The following is a 19048-nucleotide window of genomic DNA, read 5'->3' on the forward strand; positions in this document are numbered from 1 at the left end:
CCGCTGTTCATTTTCTTTCTCGTCAACAGTTGCGTCTAATAAGGCCGTCAAGGGGCCCTCTCTTCATTTACCCACAGCGCGGACACGCAGGCCGGGATGCTATAATAGGTTGCTCCTCGCAGCAACATGTATAATCATGCCTAAAATCATCGCCGTGCCGCAAGAACGACAACAAAACGGGCGGATCTGCCCGAATGCACTTAGCGACATCGGCACCTCAGTGGGTGCAACATTCACCACCAGCGACGAAGTTTGCCCTTGCTCATGCGATTGCCGCGGTTGGTTTCTTTTCTTTTTTTTTTCCTTCTTTACGCCTCCCTTGCGGTCAAGACTTCCGACGGCATGAAAGCGTGAAACACCGCATCCAGACCAAACTATGCTATCTCAGCGTGACCTTTGAGACCTTCCTCGCGCTTCCGCGAAAGCAACGGAAAGGACATGTGGGCCAAAGAAAAAAAAAACGGACTTGGGAAGGAGGAAGCTTCGCTCGGAACGCAGCAGCAGCAAGTAGTGGGAAGGAATTTTCTGCAGTGTACCGGTGTTGTAGGGCGCTCTTCTCTCGCTACACGCGTCGTTGCTCTCTGCGCCCGAGATAAGGGGCGGGCGTCATTGAGCAGCCAGTGAGGCCCCGGTGTCCCTGGCCGACAGCCTGTACAAGGGCTAGTTTTCCCGCTCGCTTTTCGCTGGAGACATCATTAAACTCGTGCCGTGCTCCGTTTCTTCAAGGCGGAAAGCGGTGCACGAAGAAGAAAGCGAAAGCCAGCGGGAGGGCAGAGAGAACGAGCGCCAAGAATGTGTGCTGTGTCAGTTAAGCGTCCCGTGGGAAACTGGGACATTTTATGGGGCATATACACTTGCTGTGCAAACCTAGTTGCTTTTGTCTTGCCATGTATTGGCACCGGATGGGTGGCGCGTTGTCTCTTACTTCCCACGAACGTGTTGCGCGCGGATGAGCCTAATTAAGGCCCACTGACACACGCACGGAGCACACATGACTACAGATATCATATTACGAGCTACGGTTAGTAGTGAAAGCGTGTGCAGAGATCGTAGACGTAAATGATACATATATTTTTATTTTGTCTTTGACTGTTTTCTGGACTCGTCTGCGGACATATTCCGAAAGCTCGCCCTCCCCTCCTCTCTCTCTATCTCTCTCTCTCTATTTCTCTTTTTGTTTCCCAAGATATTTGTAACAGCAGCACCACTTATTGTATCGTAGAAATAACGAGACAATTAACTGCCGCGTATTTTTATTAGATGTGCCCGTAACAGCAGTTCAGCACTGCTCTTTTAAGCCCAATTCGCAAGTGCCTAGCTGATACAATATTACGGATATCTCACCCCGTCCCCGTCCGGGCCGTAAGACAGAAACAAAAAAGAACCAATATTCTTATATTTCGACATCGAAAACTCACTGATCAGACCCTCGGGGCAGCATTGCAGCTGGCTACTCGGCCATTCATAAACATTGATTAGGGATCATGGTTTCATTCTTCCGCAGCGCGCTTCCAGTGCTTGATGCACACCCTGACGTTAACAATAAGACATCGAAGGCTTTGATGTTCTAGTTAGCCTTACCAAAACTGTCTAAAGCGCACTGGCGATGAGTGTTAACTTAAATATCAATGCACTTCGCCAGACATGTTGAAGACGTATTTCTCGCAGCTGGTGCTGAGCACAAGATTTCTGCTGAATAGATATTTCATTACTGTTGTCTTCAATTCTAGTTAGGACACGTGCTCTAAAATGATTAATTACACTGTTAATCATTAACTCATTGTCAATTAGCCAACAACACTCTGCAATTTGTCTTGCAAGCAGTGTCCGCCTCTTTCGTGTAATCTAGATGATGTGGCAGAATCACGATATCTACTGCAGGATATTTTTAATAAGTCTATCTTCATTAATACATGACCTAGTATAGTTAAGCCTTAATGACGGCATGTACGGATACCGGGAAACGAAAATTTATTTGCTATGTAAATGTACAAAGCATATCGGGAACAAGCATAATCAATCAAAAGAAAAATTATTTTGGGGAAACCTTTTTTAACAATAGCGGGGGGACACCAGGCAGAAAACTGTAAGTGGGCTTCACCCCAAATTCTCTATGGCTTCGTTTGGAATTTGTACATACAGCTCTCGTCATGTGTGAACCATAGGTGTACATTTCATTACATTTACATCACGTGAGTGACACCATTGCAACTTGAGATCCTTCGGTCGTTCCGTTTCATCTGACCTGCTTTAAAAAGAAATGGTATACCATGTGTCAAACTTGTTCTTCCTCGCCCTGTGTTCCTGCTCTAAGACAACAAATGCCGCTTTCTGCCTGTCATTCAGTGATGGCCGAAGACATTTAGCCAGAAACCTTGCACTCAGTACCCAAACTCAGCAAGAAAAAAAAATGTGTCTGGTATGTCGCCTCTCGGCAGTACTTGTCAATAAAGGGTGTCTGTGAGTGTGGTCGATCACTCAACGCACGCGTACAGAAATGAGCGCCTAGCGACAGAGTTTATCATTCCATCAATCAGGGGTGCGGAACCGGGGGTGCAGTGGGGGCGGTCGCCCCCACAGGTCCTAAACTAGTGGGGGCATGCTTCCACACTCAAAGCTGTTCCGGCCGCCCCACCTGGGAGGTGATGGGATGGGAGTCGTGGTGGTTGGATGGTAGCACTAGATACACGGCGCTCCCTTCCTTAAACAAACAAAACAACATTTTCTGGAAGCTTGCGACTTCTGAGATTCTTTGTCGGTGCTTTTTCTGCGTCGAGAGTGCTGCCTGTTTTTCATCCATGGTTCAATGTTTCTTCCATCCTGAAGTAGTTCTCGAGGAGGGGAAGGCTGGCGCCCTGCAATACGCTTCGTCAGTGGTCGTTGAAGGAGCTTAGCAGTGGTGTGCGCGACAAATTTGATTTTCTGAAAATATGCTTTGCTAAAGGAGTAGGTGTGTACTTGGAGAGCTCAACGGACCCTGCGAACATCGCACCTGCGTGCTCAGTTCTGGCCATTTAAAAATTTGAATGAGGTGACAGTTCGTTATGATTTGAAGAACGCATGAAATTTCTTAGATATATCGTTGGTAAATTAATGCACAATCCGCGGATTTTCCAAACAGTGCTGGACACCAGAATTAATCGCACATTAAATAAATCACGATTTTGTTTTCTATTAATAGTCTTTTTTTCATGAAATGCACTGATATATATATATATATATATATATATATATATATATATATATATATATATATATATTTATATTGATGTGGCTTAGGGTGGCGTTAGGGCAAGGAATCCACCAAGCCCATCGACGAGTACGTCCAATAGTAGGAATGAAGAAAAAAGGTTTTATTGGCTTAGTTACGCGGCTCCAGTTACGGCAGGCCGCTTAATGCAGGAGCAAGTTAAACGTCCGAGTTCACATCAGGACCCTTGGCCCTACTGCACAAAAAGTCTCCGCTTTTAATACCATTGACTTCGCTGGGCGAGTTGACTAGGGAATCTGATGACTATCGCGTCCAATCACAATCGTCGAATGCGTTGCGATACGACGCCCATGTTATCGCAACGCTCTGCGGTAACCCGCCTCCGAAGCCCGATGGTGCGGAATATGCGGGAGGATAGCAGCCTGCGAATCCAAGGTCGCGGTCGTTGTGCGGTAGCATTTGACGTGGATCCTTTTCATAATTAGTTCAGGTAGTGGTGGGGGTGGGTGCCTTTTGTGGACAGGTCCGCCGCCGGTGTCAACGCTGCGTTGACTTCTTGGTAGGCGTAACAATATATATATATATATATATATATATATATATAAATAATGTGAAGCTTAGAACGACAGAAAGCTGAGCTAGTCGGTAAGGATTCATTATGCAAAAAAGAGGTGAGACGTGCAGATAGGACGCAAGAGTAGAGTAGTTGACAACACGCGTTCGTGTTGTCCACTTCTCTACTTTTTTGTCCTGTCTGCACGCCTCACCTCTTTTTGTGCATTATATATATATATATATATATATATATATATATATATATATATATATATATATATATATATATATATATATATATATATATATATAATGCAACGGGGGTGGTGTTCGCTTAGCAGCACTAGCTCTAGGTTGCAGCGGTAGGCTTAAAACAGGTCGGTCCTATCTCGAAACGGGGAAGCAAGCACACCTCGTCGTCTTCTTCTCATCCACTAGCACCATGCCCACTGCCAAGTGCCTTCAGTACAATCACTCCCCACCGAAAGAGTAGCCATCCTGGCGACCTAAGGGCAGGAAAACACAGGGGGGTCATGGCACTGCTTGAGCCGGGAGACGTGCACAATTTCCTGGCCGCGACGACGCTGGTCGGAAGGCGCTTCCGTTGGCTCGATGAGGTAGTTGACCGCGGATGTTTTTTTCAGTACCCTATAAGGACCGTGGTACTTGGAGAGCAGCTTAGAGGAAAGGCCTGGAGGAGTAGAGGGCACCCACAACCATACCAGCGAGCCAGGAGCAAAGCACGTAGCCGCAGTAGATGAATCATGGCGATGCTTTTGGCGCCACTGGTCCTGGGATGTCAACGAACGAGCGAGCTGGCGACATTCTTCGGCGTAAGCAGCCGCTCTTGAAACAGTCGTGCACTCCGAAGCATCTGGTCGGTAAGGCAGAATCGTGTCCATAGTGCATGAAGGTTCGTGTCCGTAAAGGAGAAAGAAAGGGGAGAACCCAGTGGTGCTTTGCTTGGCGGTATTGTAAGCGTAGGTGACGAAAGGCAGAATGCGATCCCAATTCGAGTGGTCAGATGAAGCATACATGGCCAACATGTCGCCAAGGGTGCGGTTGAAACGCTCTGTCATCCCATTAGTTTGAGGATGATATGCCGTGGTGGTGCGGTGAATGATGCGACACTCCTTTAGCAATGCTGCAATGACGTCGGAGAGAAAAACGCGACCGCGGTCGCTCAGTAATTCTCTAGGTGCTCCATGGCGTAAAATCAGGTTTCGAAGGACAAAGCTGGCGACGTCTTGTGCTGTGGCAGATGCTAGGGCTGAAGTTTCGGCGTACCGCGTGAGGTGGTCGATAGCGACAATAACCCAGCGGTTGCCGCTTGGAGTGTTGGGAAGCGGACCGTATAGGTCAATGCCGACGCGGTCGAACGCGCGCGCGGGGCATGGTAAAGGTTGCAAGGGGCCGGTGGCATGTTGAGGTGGCGTCTTGCGTCGTTGGCATATGAGGCAGGACCGGACGTACTGGCGAACGAAGCGGTACATACCGCGCCAGTAGTACCGAAGCTGGATGCGAGAGTATGTCTTTAAGACACCAGCGTGGCCGCATTGGGGATCGTCGTGGAACGTGGCGCAGATGTCAGGGCGCAGGTGTCGGGGTATCACAAGCAACCACTTGCGACCGCTCGAATTGTAGTTGCGGCGGTACAGCAGGTTATCTCGAATGATGAAGTGCGCTGCTTGACGACGGAGCGTCCGAGAAATTGGCGCTGGCGACTGGCTAGACAGGAAGTCAAGAAGCGAAGAGATCCATGGGTCCTTGCGCTGCTCTGATGGCATGTCGGTAATGTTGAGGGCGAAGGCTCCATGTGTGGAAATAGACGAGTGGACAGGACCGGAGGGCAGGGGTGACCGGGATAGAGCGTCTGCGTCTGAATGTTTTCGGCCGGACCGACAAACAACGCGGATGTCGTACTCTTGTAGGCGCAATGCCCAGCGGGCGAGCCGACCAGTTGGATCTTTTAAGGAAGATAACCAGCATAGGGCATGATGGTCGGTCACGATGTCAAATGGACGCCCGTACACATAAGGACGAAATTTTCCGATTGCCCAAACGATGGCCAGACATTCCTTTTCAGTAACCGAGTAGTTCGCCTCGGCTTTGGTAAGGGTGCGGCTAGCATACGCGACGACGTACTCTTCGAAGCCATCCTTGCGTTGTGCAAGAACAGCGCCGAGCCCGACACCGCTAGCGTCCGTATGGATCTCAGTTGGTGCAGATGGATCGAAGTGTCGCAGTACTGGAGGAGAGGTGAGAACGCGTCGCAGTTCTTGGAATGCGTCGTCGCATGCCGGGGACCAGGCTGATAGGTCAGAACTGCCGGTGAGAAGCTGCGTCAAGGGGGCGATGATAGAGGCAAAGTTACGGATGAAGCGCCGGAAATATGAGCACAAGCCGATGAAACTGCGAAGCTCTTTCATGGTGGTTGGTTTGGGGAACTCGGTTACGGCGCTAAGTTTCGTGGGGTCCGGGAGGATACCGTCTTTGGAAACTACATGACCGAGAATAGTAAGCGTGCGAGCGCCGAAGTGGCATTTCTTCAAATTTAGTTGCAGTCCTGCAGTGGAGAGGCACGTAAGGACTTGCTCGAGGCGGCTGAGGTGTGTCGCAAAGTCGGTGGAAAAAACCACAATGTCATCCAAATAACAGAGGCACGTTTTCCACTTCAGCCCTCGAAGAATGCTATCCATCATTCGCTCGAAAGTGGCAGGCGCGTTGCAGAGGCCGAACGGCATGACGGTGAATTCATATAGCCCATCTGGAGTTACAAAGGCTGTCTTTTGGCGATCGGCCTCTGCCATGGGCACTTGCCAATACCCGGAGCGTAGATCCAGCGAGGAAAAGAATTCCGCTCCCTGCAGACTGTCCAAGGCATCGTCGATGCGTGGCAGAGGATATACATCTTTGCGCGTTATTCGGTTAAGGCGGCGATAGTCAACGCAGAACTGAATGGAGCCGTCTTTCTTTTTAACAAGGACAACCGGAGATGCCCAGGGACTGTTAGAGGGCTGGATGATGCCACGCTCCAGCATGTCGTCAACGTGCTCGTCGATGACACGGCGTTCAGCGGCCGACACACGATACGGACGCTGGCGCAGTGGTGTTTGTTGGCCGGTGTCGATACGGTGAACGACTGCGGACGCCCGGCCCAAGGATGGTTGGCCAATGTCAAATGAGTCACGAAAACGCTGGAGGAGCTTGATGATTTCGGGGTGCTGCGCAGGTGTGAGTTCTGCGTCGACGGAACGAGCGAAGACGTCTACAGGGGCATCGGTCGCGGCGGCAGGAGTTACGGCACAAATCGGAAGTGATGCCGTATCACCAAACATGGTGGCCGGGAGAATGCTATCGAAAGCTTCAGCTGTACCCAGGCACTCGCCGCGGAGTAGGGATGATGGGCAGGCGGATGGATTGCACACGTAAAGGGCAGCAGAACCTTCGCAAAAAGTGATGACAGCAAACGGAAGCAGAAAGTTCCGGCGGCGCGCGCAAGTGGTCGACGGCGTAAACAGGACAGATGAGTTCGCAGCAGAGCTACATAACAGAGGAACCAGAGCGGCGGAGAAAGGTGCAATATCGATGTCAGAGGCGGCAACAACTTTAGGAGAAGAATAGTCGTCAGGGTCAAAACACGGCACTGATAACGTAAGTTCGCAACGAGCGCAGTCGATAAGAGCTTGATTCACAGATAGGAAATTCCAACCAAGAATAACGTCGTGCGAGGAACGAGGCAGGACGACAAATTCGATAACATGCAGAACGCTTTGAATGACAACCCGGGCTGTGCACGACGCTGAAGGCTGAATGCGATGCGAGGTTGCCGTACGCAGAGAAAGAGAGGTAAGGGGAATGGTCACTTTGTTCAAATTGCGGCAGAGCTTCTCACTAATAATAGAAACGGCGGCTCCGGTGTCGATAAGTGCGTGTACGGTGACGCCGTCTATGGACAGTTCAATTTCGTTCGCCGGCGCAGAATGAGGCCTTTAAATGTTCGACGGAAACGCAGTTCTTGCCTCTGGAACTGCGACTGCTAGTTTTCCTCTCGGGCTGGGCTGGGTCGGCGAACCATCGGGGAAATGGATCGGCGACGTGGGGAAGGCGACCGGCGTGAATCGAAGGGGAGGCGACTGTAAGAAGTGTCCGGAGGAAGGTTGGAGTGGTCCTGACGCGGAAGTCGAGCAGGCCTGTAGCTTGAGGCACCCCCACTGTCAGGTAAACGGGGGCTGCGACGGCGGCAGAATCGTGCTACGTGGCCCGGAAAATGGCACGAATAACAGATTGGCCGGTTATCAGGTGTTCGCCACGGGTTGACGACAGGGGCTCCAGCAGCCGAGTAAGGACCGACTAGCGGACGCGAAGGAGGCGGCGGTACATGGTAGGTGCCGGTGGCCCGGTATGAATCGGGAGCCGGAGGAGCGTAAGGCCGGGCGACAACGTCAGCGTACGTTGGCGGTCCAGCTGCAGGCTGCGGAGGAGGGGCAGATGGCAGCGCCGCGGCAACTTGCGTCTGAATGACGTGACGCAGCGCAGGAGCCAGGGTTGTCGACGGCTCGGGTGCGCTATTCGCCAGAGAGAGTTGGCGTGCGACTTCCTGGCGGATGAACTGCTTTATCTCCGGCAATAAGGCAGAGATGTCGGCAGCGTCGCGACCGAAGGCCAACGGGGAGAGATCCGCAGTGTCCTGCTGAGCAGCGCGTGTTGATGCACGTTGCTTGCGCAGCTCGTCGTACTGCTGGCAAAGCTGTATGACCTCGGCAATAGTGCGGGGACTCTTCGCAACGAGCATCTGAAAGGCATGCTCATCGATGCCTTTCATGACATGCTTGATCTTGTCTGCTTCATCCATGGATGAGTTGACGCGCTTGCAGAGCGAGAGCACGTCTTCAATATAACTGGTGAAGGTCTCTTCCTGGCGTTGAGCTCGACCACGCAAGCGCTGCTCAGCACGAAGCCGACGAACTGCGGGACGGCCGAAGACCTCAGCCAAAGTCGCCGCGAAAGCCGACCAGGTGGTAAAATCGGCTTCATGATTGCGGAACCATAGGTTGGCCACGTCAGTCAAGTAAAATATGACATTGGTGAGCTTGGCGCGGTCGTCCCACTTATTATAGGCGCTTACACGGTCATATTCGGCGAGCCAGTCTTCCACGTCGTGGTCGTCTGTGCCGCTAAATATAGTCGGATCGCGCTGACGGATAACACCAGAGCAGACGATCGCCGGGGGCACGGGAGCAGCAGCCTGGGACGGTCCCGGTTCATCCATTGTAACAGCTGGTAGTAGCGTCCGACTGCGGAGTTCCAGGATGTTGAAGAGAAACCCAGCAGCTCCACCAAATGCAACGGGGGTGGTGTTCGCTTAGCAGCACTAGCTCTAGGTTGCAGCGGTAGGCTTAAAACAGGTCGGTCCTATCTCGAAACGGGGAAGCAAGCACACCTCGTCGTCTTCTTCTCATCCACTAGCACCATGCCCACTGCCACGTGCCCTCAGTACAGTATATATATATATATATATATATATATATATATATATATAAAGTGCGAGAGAGAAAGGTGAACTACACGATGCGACGTGATACCCCAGACGTCGCGCCCACATATCAGATATACTTCCGGAGCCCCTGCCATCAACATGAGTTTTGTCCTATTAAGTTATCCGCCTTCTGCGAAGCGTGATTTGCATGTCATCAGCGGTGCTCCCACGACTCCTCGCACATAAGGAAATTCGAGCAGTGACCACTAGTCTGAGTGGCAATTCGCGGCCCATTTTGTCTTGTTGAGGTTAATACACGGTGGCTTTAAAAAAAAAAGAAAACAAGGAACAAGAACGACAAAAAAAAAAGGTAAATGGCAGCGGGTAAGTTGACGCTACCGGCTGGAAGGCCTGCACCACTCTGAAATAGGGCGTATGTTGTTTGCAATATATGTAGTTAGTTATACGCCAGAATATGCTTATCTCAAGTTTCCTTGGTCGAAAAAGGAAATTTTGTTGTTATAGTATAGAAGAAAAGAGACAAGTGGACTACTCTGTGGCCGTGTAGCTCCATGCGTGGGCCACATTGACGCTTATTAATTTGGACGCGTAGACACCCTTTTTTCCGAGAAGCCTTGTAAGCGAGGAACATCACTCCGGAAACCTTATGACTCCCGATGGGCCCTTGACCTTAAGAGAACCTACTTGCCACTTGCGTTTCCGCTCGTCCATTAGGCATCACTGCAGCGCTGTTTCCGAGGCCGTATACACTGCGTGCATACTTTCCAACGCGAGAATCTGGACGGGGGAACAAAAGCACGTTCCAAGTCCTAGCACGCTTACTTGCCTCCTATATGACGAGAACGACAGCGCAACAATGGTGGCGGCCCGACCACCACCGTAATGCCGACGTCGACAGCGCCGCCCACGCGTCCGGTCCTGCGGTTGAATCCCATGTCGGAACTCTGGTAGGGACCCTTCACTGCGCCTTTATGAGACTATGCCGCCTGGTCTACCTTGATGTGACTAATCCTTACCGCTTGCAGGTGGCATCGCTTTTACAAATTTGTACTGTTCGCATCAGCATGATGGACAGTGCCTCGTATAACCTTTGCGCTTGCGACGAGATCGTAGTGCACCTTCTATTATACTGACATTATTTTGATGATGAAAGACAGACTGTACGTGTTTCTTTCAATCGGATGGACGACAGAGCGTTCGCAGAAGAGTTGTTCGAACCATAGAATCGACTGCCGTGCCCACAGCAAAGGCAACCAGAGCGCTGCTGGCCTTTTTAAAGACCACTAGGTTGTGCGTTTAATCGTACGGTGAACGCTGCTGTGTGCGCGCGCGCATCGCTCCTTATCACTTTCCCTTTACTTTTCTTCTTTCTCTCCGGCTCCACCCTTGCCCAGTGCAAGGTAGCAAACCAGGTGCAACCTGGTTAACCACGCCGCTTCTCCTTTTCTTTGTCTCTCTCTAGTTGTGCTGTGGGGCACGACTTTGTTTTTTTACTGACATGAAAATAAACGAAAGCGATGCAGTTACTGTACAATGGGGACTGCTACTCCTCTTCACATAATAGCAACAATAATAAAAATCTTGTCTTTGATTATCCTGCCACTACTTGATGGTTAAGTTTAACACCTACGTCCTTTCGGACAATGAACGAGCCCTTAGCAGCCGTTGCTGTGAAAATCGCATTTACGATGAAAGTGCCAAGAAGGGAAAGTGATAGAACGTTATCCTAACCGATGTCAGGCCTTGTAGTGCCTTCCTAAGAAATTTACTTCTTTTGCGGGCACTCACCATCACCTCGCTACGAAGTACCACGCACATGACAAAGCGAACAAGGTGAAACCCGGGCAACAAGATATAACAGCGCATGTTTAGCAACTCCTCATTAATATTCTTAGTAACTCCTTAAATTTACTCTAAAAAGTCTAATACGCGTCCCAAACTTGAGTACGCCGCATCAGTCTGGGATCCAGTTCAAATATTCCCACGCGCTCACTGGAAATGGTTAAAAATAACTCTACACACTAAACATTTTTACACCCTTATGGGTGTTAATAGGGGTGCTTTTGGCATTTAAACCCATTCCCACACCCTTCTAGCACCCTTTTCGGCCAAAGCACCCTATCACAAGGGTGGATACTACACATAAGGTGTGACTTTGCTCAAAGAAGGGTGTTAAATCGATGCCTGAAGGGTGTTGAACGTATTGATGCATAAATCTGAGTAACGTGTACACGTCCACGCATTGAGCAATGTGTGTATGCATTGCATTTTTAATGCGAAAGCGTTTCATGGCCTTTCAGGTAGGAAAGGTGGCGTTCTCCGCAACAACAATCCACACGGGACCCTGCTCATGCCAATCTTGTCATTTCCCTTGAAAGCGCATTCAGAAAGGATTCAGAACCGCGCCGCCCATTTTATTCTCTCGAATTATTCACTTCATTCTAGCGTCACGTCCATGAAAAGAACACTAGGTGAACCTGACCTTTGGTTACGTCGCAAATACTTTCGTCTCTGTCTTTTTCATAGAATATGCTAATTTAACCCTTCTCGTAAAGAAAATCTTTTCACCACACCAAGTTCTCGTCTCGCATCGACCATCAATACAAAACTGATGTGCCATTCTTCCTTTTTGTCAAGAACAGCCACTGAATGCAACCGCCTTCCCGCCTCCACAGTCTCAATTTGCGACACCACTAATTCAAGGTCGCCGTTCAAATTATCTTATGGTTTGATTTTCTATTTTTGCGCTGCATTGCAATTATTGCATATTTTCACCACTTCTTTCTGTTGTGCCTACTAGGCCTTGAATGTATATAATAAATAAATAAAATGTGAAGTCATCACCGTCTTGTATGACGTCAGTAGTGATACAGAAGGTAGTAAATACAACAACGTTAAGTATGAGCAATTATGGGTAAATCATGTGAAATAATGTGAATAAGGGTGGAATAAATTGCATTAAGGTTTGTACAAACCATAGCACGGTGGATTACGGGAGATTAAGGTAGAATTGTGAAGAACACGTGAAAATGTATGAACTAACGTATCATGGTCACGTGACAATTGCAAGTGTAGATGCGTGAAGCGATTAAGTTTTCCCATTCCTAAGTGACTGTCGATATTTCTTCAAGGATTCTGATGTTACTGGCATGACGGCCACTCCAGAAATGTATCATCCAGAAAAAGAACGCCATTTCACTTACAATTCCATTATCATTATTTTTCGTGCTCACAGGAATATTAACATACAATTAAACACTTCTAGAAAAACTGCAGTAGCAGAGCGAAAACACGAGAGCAACTTGCGCAATTCTGCACTAATATTTTGGTGCCCTTAATAGCCTAACAAAAAGTGGTGAAATGGAAGAAGCTGTTTGGATACATTGCTGAACAAACAGGGACGTGCTGTTGGACGAGACTGTGCTGTACAATGGCATCAACGTACAATATGCATGGTGAATCCATAAAGAAGACTTATAGAGGCGAGATCACGTTGGAAGTTCTCAGACCCGAATTTCAACGTACCTTGCCTAATTCATTTAGAGGTTTACTAAGCTACTGATCTGCTTTCTAAGTGCATCCTCAAATACAGCTTGTAAGGCTGAGCCTATATATTAAGGGCTGGTGTCGTCAAAGCTGTAATTTCTTATCCAGAGCATATGCACTTGCAAACGCAGTCTTCAGTCTCCTCATGAATGTTGACGCGTCGCTGTCGCACGACCAAGATGTGAGCGTCTTTATCGAGCCATGATATCGCTGAAACTACGCTGTGACCTCGCAAAGTTGCTTCGTTCGGACGCAGCGAATAATCTAATCGCACCAGCAGAAGAGCGCCGATCGTCTCGCTCACGGTCCCGATTTGTGTACTGTACCCTCAGTGATGCAGCACAGACTGCGCCCCCCACCCCAAAATAAAATGCCCGGCATGAAACGTAGTAGCAACTACCCGTCTCACCGCTCTAGTTAGAGACCACAACGAAGCAGCAGCAAACAGGCGGCCATGCGAGCAAGCAAACCTGTCAGAATAAACGTTCAATTTGCGCGGCCGCCCCATGCCCAATGAAAAGCGACCGGAAGTGACGGCCGACGCTGCACCATCACTTCGGCGCGCGGCAGGACGGGAAGGCGGAAGCTGCGCCATCATGCTCGTTTTCGCGTGTGTTCGCGTCGCGCGCTGTGCGAAGTAATTTTAAACGTGTGATTAGTTTTGCGCGCAGGGTAGAAAAAGATGTGGCCCATTCTTTGTGTATTACTCGTGCCCCACTTCAAAGCAAAGCGTTCGTACGCACTGGAAGATGGATCCACGAAGGCTGAAACGAGAAGTTGCAACGTGCCCGGTCGGTAGTACTGGCATGATGGAAACTTTCAGGCAAGTGCCCCTTTATTTGGTATTTGTTTTGTTCGCTTTAGAAATATCTCACCGTGATCTCGTAGCATAATTCATAATTCGCTAATGTAAGAGCAAGAGCAGCTGCACTTCTACTAGGGCAAGTTAACTACCTAGATCGCGTCCCGTGTGACTAATGTTTGTCAAATCTACATCGGGCGTGGTGCGCCTGCATAGTTACGCTTTGTTTCACAGCGCTTGAACGTTCATTGATGTGATTCTCTTGTGCGTTCAGCGCGGCTGCTTGTAATACGGTCGTTCGCACTTCAGTTAAATGTGGTCGACCACTTTTGCGTCGCGTAGAAAAAGGACTGGCTTAGCCACCTTTCGAAGGAACCGGCGTGGTATTGGTTCTCCCTGATGCGGTCGCGTGCTGCTGTTGCTGCTTGCCGCACGCCTTCAGCATTTTTTCGGCTCGCTTTGTCTGTGCGTCTGCGCGTGCTCGCGCTCGGCTTGATTTGTGTGTGCGTCAGTGCGTGTGTGCGCTCAGCTCGCTTTGTGTGTGTGTGCGTGCGTGCGCTCGGCTCGCTGTGTGTGTGTGTGTGTGTGTGTGTGTGTGTGTGTGTGTGCGTGCGTGCGTGCGCGCGCGCGCGTTCAGTACATGCCGGTTTGTATGGGCCGGCGTGTTTGCGCGTGTCTAGTGCGTACGTGTTTTGTGAGTGTGTTGTCTGTGAGTCGCTGTGTGTGCGTGCACGTGTTAGCGTGTCTGCCTGCATGCATGTATGTGTGCTTGTTTGTGTTCATCAATGTGCGCGTGCGCGCTTTTGTGTCTGCGCTTTGAGAGTGCGTATACTTGTGTGTGCGTGTGGGTGCGTTTTGTGTGCGTGCGTATGTATTGCATGAGGCCGGTAGAGTTTTACTCGCAATAAAACTCTTCCGATTTGGTGCAGCGAGTGTTCCCGCCTGAAAGCCGAGTTTGGTTTCAAGCCACTCTGGACAACTGCTGTATGAGGCGCCGTTTCTCGGGAGGACCAGTGGGAAGGTGCCAAGTATACGCTTCGTCCTTTTTCCTCCCATGCCCTGATGAATCGATATCCTTGTTTTTTTATTGTGAAAGGAACGTTACATCCAGAGCACAAATAAATGATTAAGAAATCTGGTAGTGTGTTTCGCCATTACAATAATTCCGATCTTAAAGACGTGGATTTCCCATTAGCCCACATTTCTTTTGATGCAGACAACCGCTGAAATTGTTAGCGGCAGGTTATTTGAGACATTCTACGTATATAGCAATTGTCTTCAGGAGCTTTAATGAATTTCGAAAATTTGAAGTGTTGTGCTTTAGAGGTATCATATACAAGCTTTAGGTCTCCGGGTAATTTGCATGCCCTTCGAGAGCTGTCGCCTATAGCCCTATTGAAATTCGTAACTACAGTTTGGAGCACTGGGGAAGCTAGAAGGCTTGTCCTGGCTCTCGAGAAAGTGTTTAAGCTGGAGGTGTAGGTTGAGGAGTTTGGGGTTGGTAACACAAAGGATTTTTTATGCCTTAGCAGTAGGAGTGACACAGGATAAAAAGAATGTATGTGTGTCAAGCACAGGAAGCTGCTCATGTGGTAGAAGCATGTGTGTGCGTGTGTGTGTGTGCGCCCATGCATGCGTGCGTGTGTGTGAATTCTCTCCTCAAAAGGGAGTATGTGTGTAAGTGAGCTATCTCATTGCTGGTCTGTTTGCCAAGAATTGGCAAGAAAACACAATAATCAATTTAACTTGAAATAATAAACTTCAAAGCATACTGGTGTACTGGCGACAGCAGCATACAAGCATGCAGCTGTGTGACAATCTTAATGCATGACTGCAACATCTGGAAGGAGGCTTGCTTCTTCTTCAGTAAGCAGCACAAAGTCCATATTCTTGGCTTTTCTCGTGCAAACCAAAACGAGGCTCATTGCCAATGATCTTGTCTTTTGCTCTAATAGCATTTGTTTATCTTGTACTTAGAGCGTCGTTTCTTGCAGGTCATGCAGATGGTAGCAGCAATTTCACAATGCCCAGCCTTGGCGCCCCCCATCAAGAGCAAGCCACTTCCGTTCGCCTTCCGACAGATGGTTAATGTCTTCTTGAAAGCGGTTGAGAAGACAACATTGTAAGTAGATATAGTTGTGTAGTGTAATATAATAAGGCAAGTTATAACTTAAAACTCAGGCTCCTTGGCCGCCTAAGCTTGATATGATGTGCAGTTGCCTGTGGTTGTAAATATTGCCGATGGCACAGTGCATACTGCAGGTATGTCTGTTGATCCAAAGTATACATTTGCATTTTCTTGATGGTCTTTCATAATGAGGATTTTCTTTGTGCAAGAATATTCACAGAATGCCGGGGCATTGTAGCATCATATTCTTTATTGTGCATTCACTGCTAATTTCGTATGACCTCCCTGCTACCAATTTATTTGCAGGAAAGGAATATTTGTTTACTCTCTGCAATGAGCTTGTTATTTGCTCATTGCATTACACTCTTCTACCTTTAATTTATTCCCATATAATTATCAAAACCTTAAAATTTCAGCTGTTTTTATTTTGAATACAATATCAAAATCAAAATGCACCGGATTGCAATCTAGACTGCAAGGGATTTGAAGAAATTACAAGAAACCAGGACCTCTCGGGATCTTTAAAAAAACGTTTCCGCAGGTAATGCGCCTAATTGTACTGAGCTAGCTGCTCACGAAAATTGCAAGCATATTTCATTTCACATAGTTTTGCAGGATATAGCAGGCCTATCATAGTCTCTGAGCACAACCTTACCTCATTTGCATCATGAAAATGTCTCATGCTTAATTTGGGACAAGTTTTGAAAAATGAATGTATCATAATTTTGAAACTACACAAAGTATTGGTTGAGGCTAGACAGTTTTCAAACGACTTGACCATGTTGATCTTAGCCATTACAGGACGGGAAAAAAAACATGCACAGGAGCACTCATTCAATGAAATGTGATGCTTGTGGTTATTTTCCACATGCAAAATGTACTCTTAAGCGAGAGAGGGCAGGTAGCCAATTTACAACCATTGTGACTCATGCGGGTTGTAGCAACACAGGATGAGAAATGGTTGTGTCTCTGAGGTTCATTGAATATGTGAAAACTCATATACAGTACACCCCCCCCCCCTGTGAGGGGTAACCGTGCAATATGTTTTGGGCAAGAAAGACGATTGTTCTAGTAGACAAGAAATTTCAGGCTCTAGTTGAGAGGCTACAGAAAGAAGGACCATGTAAATAGTCACAGATTAACATAAACTGCATCGGAGTGGCATCACAGTTTAGAGCATGAAGTGGGAGCATGAGGAAGGATCATAAGTTTAAATAAGGGAATACTACTTGTCAGTGCATTGCCAAGCTAACCCATTGAAAGAAGGGGGCGTGCTCTAAAAAAAATAGTTGACAACACATGCTAAATTTTCGAGGAAAGTATGCCAAATGCCCATTCATACTAAATTAGTAAATAAGAAATACACGATAAATTTTAGGATGCAGAAAGTGTCTAATAAACTGCATTGGAGAGTTGGATATTGTTGGGCTGGATGCATGTATTGCAGGGCAAATGAGAATGCCAGTGGGGATTCCCTCATTTTCATTTTGTGTGCACTCTCTGTAAAACAGTTCTCTTTGTCTCCTAGTGTAATAATGTTGTGTAAAAACAGTCATTTTTTAATGCCTTGTGCATTTCACTCTTAATGTGCCATATCCCGTAAGCTTCTCACCTGCAGTACTTATAAAGTGTAATGCAGATATATTGCAGATTTCATAATGTCAATTTTGTATTAAGGTCACATACACACTCTTGGACCAATGTCTGTTGTTGAGAGATGTCATTGGTAGTCTTTAAACTTTATTCACTCTTTTTTTCTATGGTGAAAAGGCTACTGTAAATTTATGTTTTTGCTGCTGTATGTGCCTTGTGTTCACAATGACATAGTGGTTTAGCATTCACAGTAACATGCAATTCCTTAATTTGCAAAATAGAAACTTCTACCTTTCACTTGTCTTGCCCAGTTGCCTGAGTGGTGCATTCTGGCCAGTCACATTAATTAAGTTTGTTACTTTGAGGAGCTTGTTGCTTTATCAAATTTTCCGCAAAGTACATGTGTAATTGCACGGACTGAATTCTCATGATTCTCATATTTTGCTAATGCAGGATGCAAGATTCCAGCAATGCCATGCGCTGCATTTATTGGTCAAGATGCTCAGAGAATGGAGTCCCTGCACCTCGTGGTTAACCGTGAACATTTCTTTTTCTTTTGGAAAGCTAAAGCCATTTGCTGCATCACTTGCATTTTTGCAGCTCAGATGTGTACTATATTTTTCTAATTTTGAATCAATATTGGCTGTTCAGTATAGAAAATGACTTACAGCGTGAAGGACAAGGACTGCGAGAGACACACTCCACTGACTTTCAACAATATTTTATTGCGTTGCCACATCGTGTGTGTATACACAGAGGGGTCATGCGCAGAAAATGAAAGCCAGTCACAAGGGGTGTTCTAGCAGCAAGTCATTGTAAAAAGAACATGGTCACTTGAAAAAAAAAAACATCACAATTTCTATCTGTTTAGATACAAAATTTCACTAGGGGTCAGCGTGATAGAGGGGGCACTAATGCACACACTACCCAGTTTTCTGGTGAAATCAGCTTCAATAATTTACCGGGTGAGCTGTGTCTCGCTAAAACTTCGGTATCTTAAAGAGGGGCATGCAGCCGCAGTCCCGGCAATGAATGCCCAAGTGGCCCTGAACAGTGTTATTGACGTTGTTATAGTGCTCTCTTAAACGATCATTTAGGCGCCTGCCTATCTGTCCAATATATTTACTGCCTCAAAATGGGAATTTGGGAAACCACATTCGTTGCACACATCGCAAAACGTTTTCTGTGCCCGGCAGAGCAACAACTCTGACATGATTTAGGCGCGTTTACACACTTACAGAGCCTTGCCAGCTTTTCCGGGGCTGAGAAAAGGACTGATTTCTGCAGGTTCCCTAATGTTTTTTAGCCTATGGGAGACATCATGAACATACGGTAGCACTGCAAACCTGTGTCTTTCAACCGGCTGGTTCCTTGGCCGAGCGCGCTCATCATGTTTTGTGCACTTCAGAAGCTGTTCCGCTATGGCTGAAATTAAGGCCAAAGGGTAGCCAACCCAAGAAAGGCAATCAGCCTGTGCAGCAACGCTATGTTGCATCTCGTGTGAGCAAGATTTATTGAGGCTGTTAAGGAGGCAAAGCTTTACAATATCTCATTTGACTTTGTTGGACAGACAGGCAGGCGCCTAAACAATAATTTAGGATAGCACGATAACAACGTCCATAACACTGTTCAAGGCCACTTCGGCATCCATTGCTGGGACTGCGGCTGCGTGCCCCTCTTTGAAGGTACGGAAGCTTTAGCGAGACACAGGTC

At 47.8% G+C, this 19048-nt stretch overlaps 1 protein-coding gene and 1 long non-coding RNA gene across 5 annotated transcripts in view; both read left to right on the forward strand.

Annotated features, from left to right (window-relative positions):
- LOC135906061 (QRFP-like peptide receptor) overlaps positions 1-19048 on the forward strand; it is a 748894-nt gene that overhangs the window by 277769 nt on the left and 452077 nt on the right. The window lies entirely within an intron of this gene.
- LOC135906025 (uncharacterized) lies at positions 13426-18171 on the forward strand. 2 transcript variants are annotated; one of them, XR_010565599.2, is made up of 3 exons: positions 13426-13635; positions 15609-15736; positions 17789-18171. It is a non-coding gene; the product is annotated as an uncharacterized lncRNA (long non-coding RNA). The 2 variants fall into 2 exon arrangements; XR_011515018.1 differs by lacking the exon at positions 13426-13635 and adding an exon at positions 13665-14635.

Source organism: Dermacentor albipictus, chromosome 1 (genome assembly GCF_038994185.2).
Source record: "Dermacentor albipictus isolate Rhodes 1998 colony chromosome 1, USDA_Dalb.pri_finalv2, whole genome shotgun sequence".
NCBI classification, from domain to species: Eukaryota; Metazoa; Arthropoda; class Arachnida; order Ixodida; family Ixodidae; genus Dermacentor; species Dermacentor albipictus.